At 44.1% G+C, this 16233-nt stretch overlaps 2 protein-coding genes across 8 annotated transcripts in view; one reads left to right on the top strand and one right to left on the bottom strand.

Annotated features, from left to right (window-relative positions):
- The window catches only part of TRAK1 (trafficking kinesin protein 1), a 129840-nt gene extending 123695 nt beyond the window's left edge, over positions 1 to 6145 (bottom strand). Inside the window, exon 1 of one of the 2 annotated variants that reach the window (XM_032687700.1) lies at positions 6099 to 6145. The gene's annotated coding sequence lies outside the window, so the exon portion shown is untranslated. Of the gene's footprint in view, positions 1 to 5902; positions 5925 to 6098 lie in introns of those variants that run through there. The other variant, XM_032687727.1, reaches the window with a different exon arrangement.
- Positions 6146 to 15179: 9034 nt separating this feature from the next.
- Positions 15180 to 16233, top strand: part of ULK4 (unc-51 like kinase 4) — a 224203-nt gene continuing 223149 nt past the window's right edge. For 5 of the 6 annotated variants that reach the window (XR_004357058.1, XR_004357057.1, XM_032687664.1 and 2 more), the window contains exon 1: positions 15181 to 15514. The gene's annotated coding sequence lies outside the window, so the exon portion shown is untranslated. Of the gene's footprint in view, positions 15515 to 16233 lie in introns of all 6 variants that reach the window. The other variant, XR_004357069.1, reaches the window with a different exon arrangement.

Raw genomic sequence — 16233 nt, 5'->3', positions numbered from 1 at the left:
ACTGGATGAGAGGTGATCCCTCCCCTCTGCTCAGCACTAGTGAGGCCACACCTTGGATACTGTGTTCAGTTCTGGGCTCTCCAGTACAAGAGAAAGATGGACATACTAGAGAGAGTACAGTGAATGGCCACTTACACAAAGAAGGGAGACCAGAGCATTTCTCCTATGAGGAGAGGCTGAGAACTAGGACTGATCAGCCTGGAGACAAGAAGGATTGGGGAGATCTCATCAGTGTGCATAAATACCTGCAGGGAGGGTGCACAGAGGACAGAGCCAGGCTCTTCACAGTGATTCCCAGAGACAGGATCAGAGGAGATGGGTGCAGCCTGAAACACAGGCAGTTCCCTCTGAACATCCAGAAACACCTTTAATCTGTGAGGGTGATCAGGCACTGGCAGAGGTTGCCCAGGGAAGCAGTGAAGTTTCCACCCTTGGAGATATTCAGAAGCTGCTGGGACACATACATGTGCAATTTGCAGTGTGCTCTAGGATGACCTTGCTTGAGCAGGGAGGTTGGACCAGATGACCTCCAGAAATCCCTTCCAACATTAACCGTGCTTTGATTCACCAAACACAAAGTGGCACCCTCTCTACAGAGCTCCTACCTTCACACAGGATCATGAAGTCTACTCTGTTCTTTTACAACACATTGCCTGCAAAATTCCAGAAATATAAACTTGTAATCACTTTGTATTTCTGGGGTTTTTTTTGCATTTTTGCTCTACACCAGTCATTTTCATCCTGGCATTCACTGATCTCCTCAAGGGGTCTACAAAAAGAAAGCAAGGAAAGATTCTTTACCTGTTTTAATACACATTAAAACTTGAAGGTATTTTTAGACTCCCCTGCAAAGTTACAAGAGATTTATAAATCAAAAGCAGTAGAGAAAAACAAATGCATATTTATTAAGACTTAATAAAACCTCTCACTTCTACTTTTCAAACCCTTCAGAACGCATCATATAAGAGACATTTAAAAAAAAGAAAAAAATAAGATAAAAAAGCATGAGCTATTTTCATATGGATATTTTACTAGAAGAGCAACATATAATGAAAAATACCTGGATAATTTGTCCCCAGAGTGATTATAAGCACACACAGAAAAAGCACATACTTTTGATAATCAGACTAGATCACACAGTCTTTCTGGTCTTACAGCCTACGAAGAAAAACATTTACCTGTTGATGCTACAAATCACAAGGAAAAAAAAGCCATCCTTATTTTGTACGAGTTTTAAAAAGGGAAAGCCGTTCCAAATATATAATATAGACCATGTGGATAAATATAAATAAATATTTTAGATTATAAAACTAAAATCATACTGGTTTACGCATTAAGTTTTGAGGATTGTGTTATTCACAATAAAGACTCCAATTTGTGGGCATCTTGCTCAGGTAAGAACACTCAGAAACGCAGACGGAACCAAAAGTTACCAAACTGAAAATATTCAGATTTATTCTTATGAATATTCTCAGTTGCTATCATAAAGGACAATGTCTGTGTACAGCCTAAGAACAGCAATTACTCAGTATTTCTCTCTTCTGTTCATACAGGCGCTGGGAGTCAAGGACACGCCATAAGCACATAAATATGCAGTAGGTTATCGCCAGCCTCAGCATTAGCATCTCATCTACCAACACACAACCAGGGGTTGGTTATATCAGAGCTTGGAGTGCAGCAGTTTCAAATTCAGCTTATGTTCACTGTAGACTTTCTCTCTTGACACCAAAGTCTCATCCACTCACTACTATTGCTTCCTTTGCCTCACTGCTAACAGCTTCTCAGTTGCCCAGAGAACAATCCGATTGAAAATTAACCTTAAAAACAGCTCTTGCCTGAGTCAAGGACCCAATTCCCAGCACCACAATACAGAAGGGGATATAAGAGCGAATCCATTGCAATGGGAAAATTTGCTCTGCTGGGCAGCAATATGGTCTAATGTCAAAACAAGCCAATAATGAAACTTTGCAAGAGCTTCTAAACCAAGCTCTTCTCACATTTCCTTCCTTCTTTCTAGTAGTCGGACTGCTGCAATGTTCTGAACTTCTGCTATAAATGCAAGTAAAAACCAACAGGGCTCTAACATATTAATCAGAATACTTAACAAAAATGCACCCAAGGAAATACAACAGTTGGGGAGAGCAGTGTCATCTGGGTTTTCAGCATCTAATGGACTGCAAGGTTAAACAATCCCATCCAGAAGAACTGTAAGATAAGGCAAAGAATCAACTCCAGTACAGCCACTCACCGATTTAATAAAGCAAATCTGCCAACATAATTGCATCTAAGAATTATCTCAGAGCTAATCTGTTTGTACTATCAATAAGCCTCTTAGCTGGTCAACCATAAGCAGGATGACTATATAGCATGACTTTTTGCACCATAATCAATAGACTCCAATAAAACCAGAAATACTGATGAATCAAAGTTCAGATAAAGGGCAGTTTTAGACAAAGAATAGTAGCGGTGAACTCACGAAATTTATTTAGGAGACATCGCATTATTCACAACAAAGTAAAATAAGTGCTTGTAAACTTGCAGCTATCTCAGTCAAACCACAGAGTAAGCAGGAAGGCTTTGAATCAGACACCAACTGGTATCTTGGAAAGCCTATGTTAACAGGAAGTTCATTCTCAAGATTTTTATCTCTCCAAGTAGCACTGATCCCACAACTGAATCCACAAAATTGAGCCCTCCATACAGGTGTAGCATTCCAAGGTGGCAAGGGCATTGCTCAAGTAGTTTTAATGATACAAATGTGACCAGAGAAACATACCTTGACAGCACAGGCACTGTGGATCACAGACCAGTTTTACAGTTCCACCATTACGCAGCTTCATACATTAACCGAGCTGCCTACAACTAACATGCAATTGCTGTCATTTAGTGACTAGAAAGCAGTTCTACTTACTATGTTTTTATAGTAACTCTTAAAGCCACTTAGTGTGTAGTCACTACTGGAATCTGTTCCTTTTCATAGCCCTTATGCAGCACACAAGTGACAATCTCATTCCCAGCAGAAACAGGAACAACATGACCATCACATGGGAAGATACCAGTATGCCTTTGGTCACTTTACATGCAATTCAAATGTATTTACTCTTTAACCTTGAACTTGGTGGCAACACTAAGCTTCCTACAGAGACAGAACTGCCAGGTACATCTGGAGAAAAGGAAAACAGCCTACCTATCAACAAGATTTCTCTGACCAACAGGCTAAAACACAGCTGCTAATTCCATGTTGTAGTTATCAGGACTTCCGATAGCTTACAGACCAGTTATACCAGTCTGTCTGTTCTTGCATTAATATGGAAGTATTGTGAAATAACCACTCTGTGAAACCAAACAGGAGTTTTGTAAGAGTTAAAATGGGGTTATTCAAAAATATACCAATTAAGTGCTCAGCGTAATATTGGAGACTTATTAGAGGAGGCACTCATTTTTACTGAGGCGCAGGGAAAGATATCCTTTCAAAATTTTAAACAAAGAACACACAGTTTTCTGCAAACTAACAAGAAACACTCCACCAACTTTGACTTGAATATCACTCAAAAAGCACTACATCCAGACAAGTCAAAACAAATCATGTTCCAGAAATGCTACTTCTGTTTCTAGCAGGAGTACTAAACCACCCCTATTCTGGAAATCAAGAAAATTTTAAGGACTGCAGAAATAAATAGATTTCAAACAAATATAACTCATATACTGCCCTCCCCCTTAATTATCTCCCCTCTCTCAAGGAAAATTCTAAGCAACATAGGACATTGTTACAAAGAAAAACATGTACAGCTTTTAGAAAGTAGCTTTCAGCAGATGCTGCCTCAACAGCACTCATTCTGAGAATTCCTTCTACGGAGATACTTGAAAAAAAAAAAAAAGTAGCTTGCAGTCTATCACAGTAGATACAGTGGGAACTTTTAGCATTTTTCCTTTTCTGCATTATAATGACAACAGTAAGAAACAACAGTATTGATCAAGCACACATTTAAAGTAAAAATACTTAACCTGAACTAATTTTTGCGATACTAATCTCATTATTCTATCCCAAAGTAGATTGGCTAGAGCATAAATAAAATCCTCAGAGCACATGGAAAGATTAGGATCAAATTACTTCTACAAAAGCAGCTGGTAATCTGTTACAGGAGACAGAATGTGTGAAGCATCAAGGAGCTCAGGCGTGAGAGGAACAACAGGAGTTCCCAAGACTTCCAGGCAAATCTTTCCAATCTGATCTTGCTCTCTGGTACACGTAAGTTCACTTACTCCCACCTGTGTTCCACAAACCGACTGAGTGCCAAGTTAAAGTCCATAAATATACATGGCAAAACTTGCAGATGACATGCTGGTACTGCTTCATTAGTCAGGGCTCTGGATTAAACCAGTCAGATGCTCAGAGGCTGCAGCAACAACCTGATATTTCACTGAGATTTTATGCACACACATATCTAACATGGAACAGCACATATATAAACATATGTGCCTAACAAGATTAATGCTTCTTCAGCATACTGGTGTGCTACCCAGTGCTCTAGAACAGGTACCAAGTTCTGTTATGAACTTCTCATTCGTAACTGAACAAAAGATGTGTTGAATGGAAGATTTTTGTCTGGTTAAGGTTTTTTTGGTTTTGCACTAGATCCAGAGAGATCCTACTTCTTTCTACTACTGTCGTCCATCACGCAGTTAAAGCTGCTGGCAAGTGGGAGTTCATTCATGAAACTGACAGAAACTTTTGTTTTACTTCAAGGGAAATTTAAGTTCTATCCATTTTATCTATTCATACAGCCATCTAGTCCTTCACTCACTAATTCACATTAAAAGCTGAAAACTCTTGCCTCTCATTAGCATTTTTACCATTCTGGTTTTCCTCCCTTATAATGATGCTCATTGAAAAAACAGAGAAGTAACCTATAATCATGGCTTAATATAATTTTCTTATTGTCATCACAGGTTGCTCTGGCTCAGTTAAAACAGCTTACAGTGACTCAGAGAAGGCATAGCTTTGTGAATATGGTCCCTGGGCTTGGAGACAATACTCTCTCCTCCAAGCTTCTTATGGTAACTCCAAAAGAGCCCTAATGTTTAAACACGGATCAGTTCCAGCACGGGTAGAAGCCAGAGCAATGCTTACAGTACATGCAACTGTTTAACACACAGCAGTAAAACACACACATATGGCAAACTGGTCATCCTAACTGTTGTTTGGTTTTGTTTTAGCTTGGGGGTTTTTTTTGGCTTTTTGCTGTTGCTTTCCTGATTGCAAAAACCATTACACCCACGATTTAATCTCAGAGGACTGAAAGGTTCAAATAAGGTTACAGATTGCAAGGCAGAAAAAAGTGTCCACACAGAGACTTTCTCCCAAAAAGAGGGAGAACATGAAGCCTGGGTTCTGACTTTAACAAATGTTGCAACTTTTGGACATTTCCTACTATTCCCTAATTTTACCTGAAAATAAGCTCATCTAAAGATGAAGGTTCAAAATCGTCAGCTGCAAACCAAAGCAGACACTAAGATCTCAAACTTGCTAACAGCTATAATGGAATATTTTAGTCATTTTAACAGTGGAATACTGCCAAAAGCTATCCCTAATCCCCAACGCCGAAGAAACCGAGGCAGTCTTTGCAGGTCCCCCCGCGATGGCTAGGAAAACTACTTTTGCACACGGGGGTCCTTCTAAGCGACAACAGCAGCAGTTTACCTGCAAATAATTCAGAGGCACAATTTTGAAGCGATACTTGACCTTCGGTACACAATTACGCCCATCTGCCTCTTTCCTTCGAGGGGAAGGGACAAAAAGAGCGCAGGCAGCAGGGACCGGTGCAGCGCCCGCCCCCGAGCCAGCCGGCTGTGAAGGTCGAGGGGCCCGAGGAGGAGGAGCGGCTGCACCTTGCTCACCCACCCGTTTCGCTGCCCGGCGAACGCCGCAGGCCTCTCCCGCGCACCGCGGCCGCCAGAGCCCCGCTGCCCCCCGCACCGCTCGCTCACCTGGGGGCGAGCGGGGGCAGAGGCGGCCGCGCCGGTTCCCGCGGCGCATCCCCGCCCGCGCCGCGCCCCCGCGCCCGCCCCGTTACCGCCGCCCTACGCCGCGCACTCACCCCGCTCCGGGCCCCCCGGGCGGCGGGGCGCGGGCGGCGGCGCCCCCGCGGGCCGGGGGAGCCGCGCTGCCGGCGGCGGCCACCTCCGGGCTGCTTCCCCCCTCACGGCTCGCCCCCGGCCCGCGCCGCTGAGAGGCCGCGGCGTGCGGAGCGGGCAGAGCGCAGGGGCTGCAGTGGCTGGCTAGCTGCTGCTGCTGCTTCTCCCTCCTCCTGCCGGCGCCTCATGTGCCCTCCTCCCGGGGCTCTCCGGCCGGGCCGCCGCCGCTCCAGCTCCCTGCTCTCCAGCGGCGCCCGAGGACCGCCGCGGAGCCCTCCCGCCGGGCGGCAGCGCACGTGGGGCGGCTGCGGCCGCTCTCCTCCGCCTTTGCCGGGCGCGGGGCTGCTCGGGCCGCGCAGCCTCCTCCGGAGGCGGGGCGGCGCGGACACCTCGGGGGTTGCGGCGCCGCCCGCCGCCGGCGGGGCAGCAGGAAGGGGCGGGAGGGAGGGAATGCCGCCGGCGGCCACCTCGGCGGCCGCTGGCTCGGTAATCGCAGCGCTCCCTTTCCCGCCCCCCGGAGGCCATTACCTCATGGCCCAGCCCTGCCGCGGAGGAGGGGCCGAGCGTCGCTCGGCAACCGGCCCCCTGCCGCGGGACGGGCTGGGCGAGGCGCGGGGTGGGGGGATCTGCGCCGCCGGAGAGGTTTGTTGCTGTGCGGACCGGGCTGAAGGGGCCGCGGTCAGCGCTGCCCGGCACTGCTCCCCCCGCTTCTGGGCCACGCCAAGCCACCTGGTCCCGTTGGGAAGGCGGAGGGGGCGAGAATGAATGCCAATGTATTAAACGCCAGAAAATCCCCCAAGGAAAAGATTTATTATTATTGTCCCACCTAAAGAGAAAAGCTCCAGTCCAATTTCTTTTCCACTCTTTTCAGTGGTGCCCCGCAACAGGACGAGGAGCAGTGGCCATAAACTAAAACACTTCAACATGAGGAAAAACTTTACGTTGAGGGTGGCAGAGCACTGGAACAGGCTGCCCGGGGAGGTTGTGGGATCTCCCTCTCTGCAGACATTCCAAACCCACCTGGACGCGTTCCTGTGTCATCTGCTCGAGGTGACCCTGCCTTGGCAGGGGGGTGGACTGGCTGACCTCCAGAGGTCCCTTCCAACCCCAACAATTCTGGAATTCTGTGACAAATTAAAAAAAAAAAAAAAAAAAAAAGACAAGCACAGAAGAAATCACAAGTCCTTCTATCTGCAGCTCTCAAAACTATTTGTTGGAGGAGGGTTTGATTATTTTTGTCTAACGGCAAGGGAAGAACAGAGTTGTGTTCAAGGTTACAGCTGGTAAGACAAAAAAAATGTTGCAGTCGTGCTGGTGGTGACAGGATTTCGGAAGTGTGGAATAACCAGCGAGTGTAAATGGATTCAGGGTTTGACCCTGAATAACCCACAAAAAGAAGCGATCCAACCCTTCGCAGATGCAAACAAAGAGAATCCCAGATGGAGATGCATGTTTTTAGGTGGCAGAAAAGAGAGGAGAAATGTTGCAAGGACGACAGAGGATTCGCAGGCAGCCGCCTGCCGAGCAGGCGTTGTCTTTAGAGCAAATCCCCTGCTAGTGACTAAGTTAGATGGGGCACGTGAGTCAACTTAAAACCTTCATGCTGTTGCCAAAAGGAGTGGGCTGTTTTCCCGACTTCTCTGATGGAGGAGCCAGGCACTCCTGTTTTTCCCAGAGACTGACTGTGCTGCTTAGGGTTCCTCAGTGAGTGATTCAGTGTACTAACCTCACATACAACTAATTGTATTTTTTAATTGTCCATTTTCTGCACAATTAATGAACTGAACTGATTCACCATAAGATCACAGAAGTATCAGGAGTGAGCACAAAGGATGAATTGAAACCGTTAGACGGGGAGGAACAGGACCATCCCTTTGGTAACATTGCACTCTTAAATCATCTCGGTAATCTCATCTAAACCCTCCCTAGGAGGATTCGTGTTACTGCTAGGAAGTCTAACACCTTGCTATCATTAAAAAGGTTGGTGTCTTCCTCTCCTCACCCTCAGTACTCACCCTCACCCACCTGAGTCCTCCCATTGCTCCCTTTGTGCCTGGTCGCGTATACATGTGACCCTGGGGTTAGAAAGTGAGCAAGCTAAATCTGGAGGCTTTAAGAAAGGGTAGTTTTCTGATTAATCCTGGAACAGCTAACTGTGGAGTCAGGTCTGTGTGACAGGAGTTGCACAAGAGAGGAAACAAGACTCTGAGGCTGTAAACGATGGATAGAGCCTCAAAGCAGCATCTGGGAGTTTGTTATAACATGTAACATAAGCTCAAGACAGCAGTGAGGAGTCATGGTCTGTATAGTGAAGGAGAGGTAGTTTTGAGGAACAAGAGTTTGCTCTGTGTTTACATACTGTAAATGAGAAGCGGGGGGGGGGGGGGGGGGGGGGGGAGGGGGGAAGCAAAGACAGCCTGGTAAGGGATAAAAAAAAAGAGAGTTTTCAATTCCACAGAAACAGAGGAAGACACGGAACAGGGACACCTTGGAATCCAGCCCAAGAAGAAAATCAGATGCTGAAAAAAAGAGAAGGAGGAAATTATCTGCAGGCAGAGGGAAAACCAAGAAGTATAAAAGTGAATATCTGCACAAACAATAGAGAGAAACAAGTCTGCATGATTATAGAGTTCTTATTAAGAAGAACCAATTGACCTGTCATGTCTGTAAGAAACAAGAATTTGAGACGTAGTGCTGAGACTGAAGAGAGTCTTGTTAGAGTGAGCAGAAGTCCTTTACAGTGGGAGAAATGGCAATCACATGGACTATTCATACACAAACACAGTATGTAGAAGAGAGAAATTGGGGCTATGGGAGTGTCAGCCCCTTGCATGGAAGGTGTGTGTCTGTGCACTGGTTGTATGATGTGGTAGCTGTTGTTTCTGCTGCTTCAAATCCTCCTGATGAATTTTTTTGTTGTGTGGTGCTATAGTGAACATAAGCATAATCCATTGCATTCTTACCACCAGCTCAATTCCTCCACATAGGAATTCTGAAGGTAGGAATCGAGGCAATTACCAGATACTTTCAAAAAGTTTCCTAGATTTCTCTGCTCTCTTTCCATTTCCATTATCTTCTTCATTTCCTCTCTCTTCTTGATTATCACATGATATTATCATATTCATTCTCAATTTTGCTTCTCTGACTACATCTCTAGAAGAAACTTTTTATTTCTGCCCTGCTAAAATACAGGACTTTTCAAATGTACTTTTCAGTGAGCATGCTGTTGTTTTTCTTGCATATTCCTAGGGACTGGCTGTCCCTAGAACCTTCTGTATAGTCCCTTGTAAAGCAATCAAAGAATACAATATTGCTTTAAAAGCATTTGAAACCAGTTTCAGAAACCTCTGTTCAGTTTGCCAGCTGAAGATCTCAATTGCAGCTATGATTGTGGGGATAGACAATTTTAATCTCAGAGAACAAACTAATTCCTACAGGCATTAAGAAAAGTTCTGAGGGAAAAAAAAAATCACTAAAACATACCCCATGGCTGTGTTTCCAAATAGCTGTGGCATGGACTTAAGAAGAAAGTCCAAAAAGAGGAAGTGTTGTTTCCTCTTTTTGTTCCCCCTGCTGGTAGCTGATGTTACTGGCCTTATTTCTCACCCTTTCATAACAGCATGGACTAAGTAATGCTGCAAGTCCTTTACAAGGATCGATGAAGTGTCTACATAATGCTGCCTGTACAACATCTTTTCTCATTTAAATAGTGTTTTTTATAAAGCTGTCATTGCTTTTACTTGAATATCAGAACACGCAGATTCTTGCAAGTTGACTGACTGAGCACTTGAAAATTAAAAATGTGAATAGTTTTCATTGATTTTTTTTCTGGGTTTATGTTTTTGGGGTTTTGGTTGTTTTGGGGTGGTTTGTTTGTTTCTTTATTTGTTTTGTTTTAGAAGAACTTATGTGATGCTGCTTTTGCTGGAAGAATTGAATCAGCAGAAAAGCTTTTCTTGTTCAGAGCTCTGTGCTTCCTTCAGTAAGCATCAGCCAGCACCAGTGCCTTCCCATTCTTCAGCTGCATCTCTGCTGGAAATTTTTTTCCTGTAAAGGGGCTGCATCTTTCAGGAGCAGTACCAGTTTATGGAATTGGTTTGAAGTGTTATTGCGACCGTGACCTAAGGAGAGCAGACACATGTGATTTGAGAAAAAACACAAGCAAGATGAGAGGCTAAATAAAAGTAAAGTTTATGGACAAGCAAAAGTATATAAAGCATATACATAAGCTGAGGAGACAAATAAAATCAAGATAAAAAGATCTTAAAGAGAAAACTCTTTAAAAATTTGCTGCATAGTGGATCATAAATAATAAATATGGCAAAAGAAGCATTATTCCAGAGCTTACAGTTTGAAAAGAAAAACACGAAGAGACCAAACAGTGACTCAGAGGATGGGGTTTTGCACATATTTGACATTAATGAAATGCAAGTCGGAATAAATAGTTTGTAAAGCTCAGATTAGCATTAAAAGTGAACTCAAGTACACAAACAAAGAGGAAATTAAGTGCAAGATAGTGGGATAATGATAAATGTGCCAGGCATCCATTTAGCAAGAAATGGAAAAAACCCATGTAATCAAGCAAAGCCAAATGAAAATTACACTGTGGAATGATGATAATAGCTTCAAGACATTGTGAATTCTAATCAGGATGCAAAAGACATCCTGAGTATACAGGCTGAATCTTCAGAATATGCAACATAAAAGCCAATGCTTGCTGCTGAAACAGTGAGTCTACCTATGTGACAAAAAACCATAAATCTTGAGTCCAAGCTGATGGATATATTTGAAGAAAATGGGATTTCTCCTGACATGTTATATCTAGAACAGACAAAAGTAATTCAACCAGTACAGCACCTGCTTTACACACTATCTATTCCATTAGAATAAGCAATAGTTTGAACACTGACATACACATAAAAATAAATAATTTTACATAATCTCAAAATTACATAAGCGGCACAATAGTCCCTGAAAAAAAAGTTAGATACTGGTAAGGCTTATTCAGCCCTCCTGCATAGATAAAAATAGTCATTATATTTTGGAAGCCACCAGGTAGGCTTGGGTGTTGAGAATGCTGTTAGTAGTGAACCTTGTAGCTGACGAGTATCAGGTCTGCCATCCAGGCTCAAAAATCAGTATCAGAGCTGATGATACTCAGGAATGTGATATGAGGAATTCCTGGTAGAAAGTGTGGTAATCCATTACAGTTAACCCCATCTCATTAGCAGATAATACAAACATACAAAAAGGAAGTTGGTTTTCATTGTGGTATCACATACAGCTAGTTGCTGACTTCCCAGAGAAACCCAATGATTTTGGGAAGGTAAAAGTAGCTTGTAATATGCTAACCTTTAAAGGTATTAACTCAAGAGAGTATTAAAAACCACAGAGTATCCTACCACATCTGTTTTCAACCTTAGACATGTGTAAAGCATTGAGACCATAATAGAGGAAGAGGCAACACAAACATGGTACACATGCAGTATTGGTGACCTTACAAGCTGATCCAGTGAGGTGAGATTTGAAGCCCTGTTGTTGTAAAAGAAACCACTAGTAGCTTTTTGCCTCACCAATGAAACAAACACATTGGCAAGCACTGTTTTGCAATAATGTTTCCATAGGGTAAAGGTCAACTATTTGAGAAAAAAAATTCTCAAACAGAAATCCCAGAAGCTACTGAAGAATTTTAAAAGTCATTGCTATTCCCAAATATCAGCAACATATGATAATGAAATGGTAACATTTGAATTTATTTAATGAATTTGAGAAGGACCAGTGAATACAGCAGTCTTTTACCAGAAAACCAAGGTGATTAAATCATAACATGAGAACCCTAATGTTACCACAGAAGTGCAAAACTAAAGAAAAACAAAGTTCCACTCAAACAATGAAAGTATCTGCTAGTTTCAAGAGGATGTTGGAAAAAAATATGAGAATAAAATGCACAAGATAAAGATGTGCTTATGTCTACCATTCTGTCAAAAAGGTCAAAGACCAGAGAAGTGGTCCTATGTACTTCCTAGGAATGACTGAAGTGTCAAAGCAAATGGAACATAAAAATATTATATTCAAGCTACTGAATCATCATACCCAGGATGCTGAGAATAGAAATTCTCCTGAGAATGGGGTCAGTCTGGAATAGAAACAAACACCATGTACTAACCAGATGGGACAGAGCATGAGTAATCATGATATCTGAGAGAAAAGCTAGGACATGTGGCAAAATAGAACTCTATAGCATTTTCAACAGGCAATAGAGCAGACTGAAGAACAGATCTTACAAAACATGGAAACACACCTTAAAATCATAGGCTACTGGTCAGACCTTTAGGAACCAGGCAAAATGTCAGAGGCTTACGTACTATCCATTGAGGGTAGAGCAGTGAAGTGTTTAAGCATGCCTGAACTATGTGATTGCAATCACGAGATCTGAGTTTACTTTAAATTAGATCATACATTTATTTGAGAATAAGAATTTGATTACATCTGACTGTCCCGTATAATAGCCAGGCAAATAGCAAGGCCAAGTTTGCTGTACGGATTGCTAGGAGTATTGAAATGGTACAAACAGCAGAGAGAATATTTTGCATTCCGTTCTTGAATGTTGAAAATATTCCCACAGAAAAGTTCACTGCAGTTGAGTACAATGTTTGAAGTCATGTTCAGTTACAGAATGAAGGAGTAACAGACTGAAACAGGAAGAAAAGAGTCTTATAAATACAGCCCTGATCTGTATTTGTATTTAGATTATTTCTACAAGATAACTCTCGTACCTGAAGCAACTGACATGTTTGAAGAGAGAATTCCCCATGCTTACACCGAATCAAAGGGACAATTCCCCATCTGGAGTATATTGAAATTGTGCATCCAGATGGTAAGAAACATAGAGATATGTAATGAAATGTGTATCAACAATAAAGAAGTGCCATAGTTCCTAACTGAGAGGGGTGGGAAAAAAAGGGGGTATAAGTTAACATGTCTCCCTATGCCTGCCCTTAATTATACTGAATTTTTTTTTATCACGGAGATATTTAATTTGAAAAGCTATAAATGTCTTGTTCGATTGTTACTAAACATTTGTTTAAGTGTGTGTCTCTCTCTGTAATGCTATTGCCACTATTGAAGATTTCAACAGACTTTATTGTTATTAAAGTTCATACAATCTTACTCCCCCAAAATGGGATATTTACCGCATTTGCATGAACCCAACCCCTATCCTGCACTAATTTAACACAAAGCTCTCACAGCATAAACCACTAGAAATATGGAAGCAAAGACAGTGCCTTGATAGTTATTGTGGCTTAGTTTGTCTTCTTGGACAGGGACAATGAAACTGACTTTTCTAAGATCTGGCATTGAACTATTGCCAGGACTCGTGTGCAACTGAGCTAATATTCTATTCCTTCTTCTTTATATTAGTCACCCTTATCAGAGCCAAAGATAAAACACACGTTTTTCTAAAACCTAAATAAATCCCTCTTCAAAGCATACTTTTCTTGCAAATATTAAAAGAAACTAAGTGATGTCTACTTACGCATTCAGTTTATTTATATCTAGTCAACTACTCACGTAAAGAAATAGAAAAATTACTTTGTTTGTGCAGCTTCAAAGCTGTAGCTTCATTGATAATTACAGGTCAACTCTGCAATTACTGAAAACTTATGCTGCAAAATGGGATAGAGCCGCAACTTTCTCAGCCTGTTGTCATAGGGGAGGTGCTCTAGTCCTCTTGTCAACTTTGTGGCCCCCTTCTGGACTTGCACCAACAGTTCCATGCCCTTCTTATGTTGGGGACACCAGAACAGTATGCAGTACTCCAGGTGGGGTCTCACAAGAGAAGAGCAGAGATGCAGAATCACCTCCCTGCCCTCCTGGCCATGCTACTTTTGATGCAGCCCAGGATACTGTTGGCTTTATGGGCTGTGAGTGCACACTGCCAGCTCAATTTTCCATTTTCATCAACAGGGAGGGTTTGGTTTTGAGTTTTTTCCCCCCTTTTTCAGTATTAGAGAGAGGGTTTGGGGGTTTTTCCCCCCTTTTTCAGTATTAGAGGGGTTTAAATGCATAATGAAATCTTTCTGACAGTGGGAGTAAAAAACCTGACCATCTGTTATCATACAGCGTAAAAGAAACATTGACTCCTTCCTGTAAGTGTACTGCTTCTTTTATCAAATTTGGTTGAAATGGGTCAATGGGTTCAAACCTGTTAGGAGGTCAAAATAAAGGTGGGACAATGGGCAAAACAGAATACTTTACAGCTTGCTCTAGGACAGACCAAATGTCGTTAAATGTTCTGTTAGAATTATAGAATGGTTTGGGTTGGGAACAACCCTTAAAGATCATTTCGTTGCAACCACCCAGCCAAGGGCAGGCACACCTGCCACTAGACCAGGTTGCTCCAAGTCCCATCCATTGCAGCCTTGAGCACTCCCAGGGATGGGGCACCCACAGCTTCTCTGATCAACCTGTTCCAGTGCCTCACCACCCTCACAGTGAAGAATTTCCTCCTAATATCTAATCTAAACCTACTTTTTTTTTCAGTTTAAAGCCTTTTCCCCTTGTCCTGTCACTACAGTTACTGATGTTGCCCATGAGAAAAGGACACTTGACTTTTTCAGGGGCCTTACAAAACCAAAAGCAGACAACCAACCAAAGAAACAAAAGAAAACCAGACCACCCTGAGATGGAAAATAAAGTGAAAACCCACTTGACTGCTAAAAACAGAAGATGCTTGTTTCAAGGGCTAAATTTTGACATTTGTGTCCCTCAGTTAGGCACTTACAGAGCGCCACAGCAGGGCTGACGACGCTAACTGCTGCTCTGACTATGGAGGTTTAATAGAGGAGCCCCAGCGACCCAGAGTGGAAGCGGCGGGCAGAGCGTTCCCGAGAGACACACCAGCCCCAGGAGCCCCTCACCACAACATCCAGGAGCTCCCCCTCGGGCTCGGCCCGGTGGTCCCGCCCTGACGTAGGCGCCTCCTGGCCCAATGGCGGCTCCGCCCTGTTTCCGGCGTCCGGCCCCGTCTCCTGGATACGGTCGCGGGGTGGCGACCATCCGAGAGGCGTGCGGGGGGGGGCAGGTACGGGCCCCGGTGGGACCCATCGGCGCGTTCCTGCTAGAATAAGGGGAAACAAATCCCCGCAGTTCCCGGAGTCACCCCGCCCGCTGGGTTTATTTCGTGGCGCGCAGGGACGGGCGTCCCGCCGGGACACTGCCACGGGGGCATGGAAGACGCCGTGCCGGGGGCGGGGCTCCGCCGGTTCGGTTGATGGCGGCGGCGCGGCGATGATGCTGCCGCCGGGTCCATCCTGCGCCGCATAAGTACGGCGGTCGCTCCCTGCCTTTCCCGCCGGGTCCATCCCTCGCCGCAGAGGTACGGCTGTCGCTCCCCTTTCCCGCTTTCCTTCTTTCCCGCCTTCCCGCGCGCGGATCGCGGCCGTTACCTGGAGGGGCGCGCGCGCCCAACGGCCCCGCCCCTCACCGTCCTCTCACTCCCCTCGCCGTGCCTCGGCCCCAGGGTGGGGTCGAACCGGGCGGGGCTGGTGTCCCCCGGCTGAAGGACCACTTGTGTCACTTTGTTTGATCTCGTCGTACTTTATGCCAAAGCCGGTGAACGAATTCCAGCTTTCTGAAGTATGTCATGCGTGTTAGAGAAGTTGTGGATGCCCCGTCCCTGGCAGTGTTCAAGGCCAGGCTGGATGGGGTTCTGAGCAACCTGGTTTAGTGGGAGGTGTCCCTGCCCATGGGGAGGGGTTGGAACTGGATAATCTTTAAGGTCCCTTCCAACCCAAGCCATTCTATGATCTTATCATTCCATGCTCCATTGATTTGTGTACTGAAATTATGGTATAGCCATTACTCTTGAGATTCAGGGATGCGAGAGCAGATACTTCTCTCTTCCCTGTTACCTTTTGCAGAGCAGCTGAAGTAGACCTTATTTGCAAGTATTACCAGTCATGAGGTGGCAAGGAAAGCTTCCCTTTCCCATGTGTGAAGAAAGATTATGCACAAGTACCCCCAAATGCCAGACAGGATTGTAGGAAAATTTATTTCCAAAGTCGATAACACTAGACTTAAAGAACATTAACCTTT

The sequence above is a fragment of the Chiroxiphia lanceolata genome, chromosome 1 (assembly GCF_009829145.1).
Source record: "Chiroxiphia lanceolata isolate bChiLan1 chromosome 1, bChiLan1.pri, whole genome shotgun sequence".
Classification (NCBI taxonomy): domain Eukaryota; kingdom Metazoa; phylum Chordata; class Aves; order Passeriformes; family Pipridae; genus Chiroxiphia; species Chiroxiphia lanceolata.
Note: the sequence above shows the minus strand (reverse complement) of the source record. Positions and strands in the feature narration are given on the sequence as shown.